Here is a 6,118-nt window from a genome sequence, read left to right on the forward strand (position 1 = left end):
TATTCTTGCTTTAAGAGTATTCTATATTTATTGCCGCAAACCATATAAAGAATGTGTCCCAACTAATATACATCTTTGTATTTAAATATCTAGAGTTATTATCCTTAACTAGATTTAACCCCTCATTATATAAATGTAATAGTTTAACCGAAAATTATATTTTTTGGTCAAACACTATGTTCTTTTATTCAAGGCCAAATACCTATACGACCCCTTAAACTTGGCTCCGGTTTCTATTTTAATACCTCAATTTAAGCCAATACCTATTGAACACTCCAACTCCAATAATAGTATGTCTATTAAACACAACCCCTGATATGGCAAAACCCGTGTTCTTCACCTCTCACATGCATGCATAAATTGGTCTCAAATTAAATTTTTCCTGTTTTTTCAACAACAAAAAAATCACATCTTCTCTTTCTCTCTCTTTCCTCATCTCGCCGCCACCAACCCAGCTTTCTCTTCCCCCCTGCTCCTCATCTCTGCGCCACAACTCAGTCTTCTCTTTCACCCTGTTCTCTCCCTACCATCACTGCTACCACCTTTACTCATTAAATTATCCACTAATCAATTATAATTTTTTAATCGAACAAAAAAATAATAAATATACTAGAAAAAAACTACCCAGGGATTACATGAACATAACATCGGCAGCCAAATCAGTGTTCGCCCGTAATGAAAATTCCGGCGAGTTCTAAAAATTTAACTGCCATTTTCTTTAATTTTCACAATTATCATCCATTCTTTTTCATAATCCTTGTGGCCTTGTCCGTAAGATTTGGCGCAAAACTTTTTTATTGAAGATAATAGCATTTCTTCTTATCAATTTTCAATTTATTCCTCATATTTCTATTTATCCGTTTATGGTTAAATTGAAAAATAGTTATTTATTGTATTAGTAGGAGGATCTGATAGTTGTGTGTGTCAGGGAAAGGGAAGATTAAGGTGGGTCTGGCAAGAGGAAGAGCTTTCTTGGAAGATGATGTTGGTAGAATATTGAAGGTTATGGTTGGAGACTTACAGGGCTGTAATGGGTTTGTGGAAGATATTTAGTTTTCTTGTTTTTTTCCTTTTGTTTTGTTTTGATTTTTTATTTTCTCTAAGGTCTTTTTTAAATTCAAAAGTCATGTGGCATTTTGTGCTTCGTGCGTTTTGCCATGTCATCGGCTGGACTTACTTAAGTATATTATATGAGGTGTTTAATAGACACACTATTATGGGAGTTGGAGTGTTCCATAGGTATTGACTTAAATTGATGTGTTAAAATAAAAATTGGAGTCAAGTTTAAGGGGTCGTATAGGTATTTGGCCTTTATTCAATATTGTTTGACATTTTTAATTAATTAAAGAATCTCATTATTGTTTAAATCAAGTAATACTTTGAATTCAAATTTAGCTAATATGAATATACACGAAAAAAATGTACTCGGATTCTTGCCTTTCGAGATACTCTTTTTATTGTTCTTTAATTCATAACTATCAAGACCAAACAAGTTCTAACTATAATATCTACAATAGGTAATTTTGCATTATTATGCAAGTTGTGGTTGCGACTAATCCATATATTTCATAAGCAAAAAAGGAACAAATGTCGCCAGGTTAGGATTATTAGCTGAAGTCAGCAATGTTTATAATAATATCAATACCCAACTGGGAACAAAAAAGCCTGGCATTAGTACAAACCAAGAAGCATTAATTCTTACAGTAAGGGATTGTCACCTTCCAATAGAGTGGAGATTCATAGTTGTTTGATGGTAATCTATTATGATAACAAATCCATAGAAAAAACTTAATTTTATTTGGGGTTTTGAGTAACCAAATCCATCTAAAACATGTGTTATTTCAAGAATGACCAGCATTTGTGTGAATGATAGCCTCATAAGCAGAACGTGTGGAATAAAGACCATCTACTCCGCCTTTTTTTAATTTCTAATGGACGTCAATTTGGGTTTGTTTTCTTTTCCAGTGCCCCATTACAGGTTTATCTTCGTTTTCGCTTAGTCTTCAAAGAAATCCCAAATATGTTATTTCTTTGTTTTTCCGATTTTCGGCCTTAGCTTTTGAGATCGTATCAAAATTTTCCATCTTGACTCCAGTTTGTCGATGTCTTCTATGATTTTTGATTCTGGTCAGTTTTATTCTGATTTTTTCTTTCTCAATTTGGTTGAGTATCTAAAAGTTTGTGCATGAATATCAAATTGTCAATTGTTGCTATGTTTTTTTAGGATGAATAGGTTTTTTGAAATGCCTATTAAGGATGAAATTGGTAGACATGGATAAAGAAAAATGCAAAATCTATTTAGCAAATAAAAAAACCAGAAGACTTGCATCGTTGGGCACCCTCTTTTCTCTTTGACCTATGGTTCCTTCCTACGGTTGTGACACAATTTGTTGTGTTTTTGTTTTAAGTTGTTTTAATTTTTTCCTTGTGGTACATTGCAGAATTGTTAAAGCAACAAAATATTTGTTCAACGATGCTAGCAGAAATGATCCTTGTAAATGAGGTAACTCCCTCCTTTGCTGGAAGTGCCTTGAAAAAAAGAAGTCTGATCAGCACAATGCTGAGGCGGATACTGGTTTTCGAGAGGGTGGGTGCACTATTGTAAATAGATGTATCTAGAATTTATATTTAACTTGTCTAACTTTAGTCTCTTACCATGACCTACTATACTTTTAAAATTATAGGTTCAAAATTATATTCTTTTTGAAATTTTAGTAATTTTCACCTATATATCAATACTTCATGCCGAAAAATAATACCATTTAGGGTGGGATCTAAACTGCCAATTTCAATTGTAGATGTGCCCCCAATAATAATTACACCATAATAGTCTTTGAGCACGGGTTCACGCACATATATTTAAATAATTTTGAGGAAATATAACACTGTGATATATGATTTAGAAAGATTAGTCTTCTCCTTGGATATGCCTCTGGCACCATGACAAGAAGATGATGGTAAATTATATTATCAACATTTAAGTGAATCTAGGAAATATACACTTTTGTGGAATTTATAACTAGATGCAACACAACATTTACATGGGGCCGTGTAGTTTGAAAATTGAAGGTTCTCTCATTAGAAAGTGCCTCAATATAAAATGCTATACAGAATATACCAACATAGAGGAAGCATCATAAATAACATCCCATAAAATGCAAAATTTATTGTACATGGAAAGAAAGAAAATGTCCACTAAAATTATTGAGTGATTTATTGAAACCCATAATCCTCATCTTTTTCGATAACATCTTCCATGATGACAACACTGTAGGTTCCACAACTTCGACTTTATTCTTTTTGATAAATAAACTAAATATTTTTATTTTATGTGGTAACTGTATGTGTCAAATATATTATCGCAGTTTGAAGAGAGCCAGAATCAACTTTTACTTTGATATTTTGTTCCAACAAATTCTATTTTGTATTGTGGGTTATAAATTGCTGTTGTTTGGATTAGAAGAGTGAATATGATGTTATATATATTTTGTTCTTCCTTGTGTAGCTCAACAATTCGGGACAAAATAACTCCTCATGTATGGTTTACTGGTGAGGCTGCTGAAGGAGATTCAATCTGAAAATATAAAAGATGTTATAGAAGAAGATGCGGATTAAGAAGATGAAGAAGACGAGGATGAAGGAAAAGAAGGTGAAATTTATTTTTCCTGCTTTTACAAAGTGATTCAATTTGTTCATGTTAATTTGTGCTGGGATATTCTAGTGAATGAGGGTTCTTAGATTTTTACAAATTCTGTTTGCAAAGTAAAAGTTGATGTGTGTCCTTTGTCAGCTACTACATTTCTACTATATAAAAGCATGAAAAAGATTCTTAGTTCGACGTGTGTGCTTTTAGGTCATTTATATATTTATCGATCGCAATTTAGTCAATTTATATATTAGCTGATGTATACATTTCTAGGTGGCTTTCGTGCCTACAGCCAGCACATAGCCACCGCAAAGCTTCCTCCATTCTACTTTTCAGGTTCCATTCCATTCCTTTTCGAGTTAATTTCTGTCTTTTCAGATTACTCTTTCAATTTTCAGGTAAGTTACTACTCCTATTTTTTGCCAAATCTTCTTTTTTACTTCAATTTACATGTATGTATGATGTTCTGTCATTTGAATGTTTTAGAGTTTTTCTTTCTTTGGTTTTTCATTCTGATCTTAGTATCTGGGATAAGAAAGTAGACTAATATCTCTCACCGGAAAAATGGTGGAATTCCAAATTTTGTTCTTTTTGGTTTCCTCCTATACATTGGATGCTCCATACATTGTATACAGGCAAGTTTTTTCTCAGATTGTGTGCAATATTTTGTTGCATACTAGAAATTTTATCTTCGTTCCTATCTATCTATTGTAGGATAAATTTGAACCAGCAAAGAATTTAGTTGCTGACTCTCCTTTTTCCGCCCATTTGTAGGTTCTACATGGAATGGCTATTTACTTTTATATTGAATTAATTTTAAAGGCAAGAGACAAAGTTATGATTTTGATGAATAGGTAAAATCTGTTATGAAAATAATTATTGTGGATGTTTATTTATAACTCCGCTATAAATAATTTTTCTGAAGAAGATTATCCATTTAGTACTCTGTTGAAGTTTATCTACAAGCAGCTGATGCATGCAGATTGCAAGCAGCTGATGCAGGCAGGTTGCAAGCAGCTCAATAAAATGATTTGCAGCAGCTTCTTATTAAACAAGCAGGTTACAAGCAGCTCATGCAGACAATTTACAAGCAGCTAAAGAAAAGCCTTGCAGCTGCTTCCTAAAAAGTCTCGCAGTTGCTTCCTTTCTTCTATAAATAGAGAAATTTTCAGTTCATTATGTACAACAGTTTGAAGTTGAATAAAAATATCAATCTCCCTCTATACTTGTCTTCGGTTTCTTTACTTTATAGTCTTTATTTCATAACACGTTATCAGCACGAGACTCTGCCATTTTGAGCACTTACTTCGAATTTAATTTCTATTTCAGTGTTCGTCTCCGATATAAGGCAACACTCTTATGTCTGTGGTTAGATCTTATTTATAACGAGCATCATAAGATAGATTATATCCTTGAGGTGGTGAGTTTTTCTTCTTGGCAGTAGTGATATAGATATCACTTACATCTGGTGTGGTCAAATTTGCGTAATTTAATTTGAGCCTTTTACTTATATTTTAATATCATTATCATCGCTTGCTTGGTTATATGTTACGTATATAGTACCTGTTTTGGTATTTGTTTTCATCCTAATTATCTTAATAAAGGATTACAAAGTGGATAATATTGTTAGATCCACTTAAACTCCAGCAGAGTTTGCAAGAAATATACAACCACCAGAAGTGGTTATGTTTCGTATATCTCATTGTAACTAAATTTTGTTAATCATCAGAAGTGGTATATGCCTATGACCACCAGAAGTGATAATTTAGGCTTTCTATGGTTAAAATTAAAGATAAGCTAGAAAAATATTCTCTATATTACATGCACACCTCGATTTGCTCCTGAAGTAGTAAATATTTTAAAAGAGGTTGAAGCATCACAATTGATGTGATTAATGCGCGTTAAGATAATTATATTCGATTTTCTGAAGAATGAGAATTTTTGATAAATATTAATCCATTCCTTGAAGTGAATGTGATAATATTAATAAAGTCGTAAATATGAACGTGCTCTTGTTGTAAATATATTACAATTCACCTCCAGAAGAGTTAATATGATTGAGAGAATATATACTCAATATTTCGTATTTTAAATTTGCTCCTGAAGAAGTAACACAATTTAAATTTTCTCCTGAAGTAGGAAAATATTTTGAAGCAGTGTCTTTCTGTGCTAAAACAAAATAATGAGTTATTCAAAGTTAGTTTTGAAGCACATTTTCATTGCCTAGAGTGAATGAAGAAATACCACAACTCACCTCCTAAAGAGGTAGAATAATAGAGGATATAAATATTATTTTTGTGGTATAAAGATCATTGCCGCACGTACCTGTTGTACGTAAAACATCTTGGATATTTTTATTAAGTATCATTCTAAGGCAAAAACATTCTTGTAGAATGCTTTCTACTACACCCACATTAATATATTATGGTTAGTTATTGAGTTCCCCGAAGGAAATAACAACTCGTGTATCTT

General features: G+C 32.3%; 1 long non-coding RNA gene across 4 annotated transcripts; it reads left to right on the top strand.

The window, feature by feature from the left end:
* The first annotated feature begins 1,610 nt into the window (after positions 1-1,610).
* Positions 1,611-4,871, top strand: LOC104097388 (uncharacterized). Of its 4 annotated transcripts, XR_011414113.1 has the most exons (5): positions 1,985-2,127; positions 2,442-2,503; positions 3,506-4,281; positions 4,421-4,500; positions 4,616-4,871. It is a non-coding gene; the product is annotated as an uncharacterized lncRNA (long non-coding RNA). The 4 variants fall into 4 exon arrangements; XR_011414115.1 differs by lacking the exon at positions 1,985-2,127 and adding an exon at positions 1,611-1,978 and having other exon boundaries at positions 3,506-4,500; XR_011414112.1 differs by having other exon boundaries at positions 3,506-4,500.
* The last annotated feature ends 1,247 nt before the right edge of the window (positions 4,872-6,118 follow it).

The sequence above is a fragment of the Nicotiana tomentosiformis genome, chromosome 2, assembly GCF_000390325.3.
Source record: "Nicotiana tomentosiformis chromosome 2, ASM39032v3, whole genome shotgun sequence".
Lineage (NCBI taxonomy): Eukaryota > Viridiplantae > Streptophyta > Magnoliopsida > Solanales > Solanaceae > Nicotiana > Nicotiana tomentosiformis.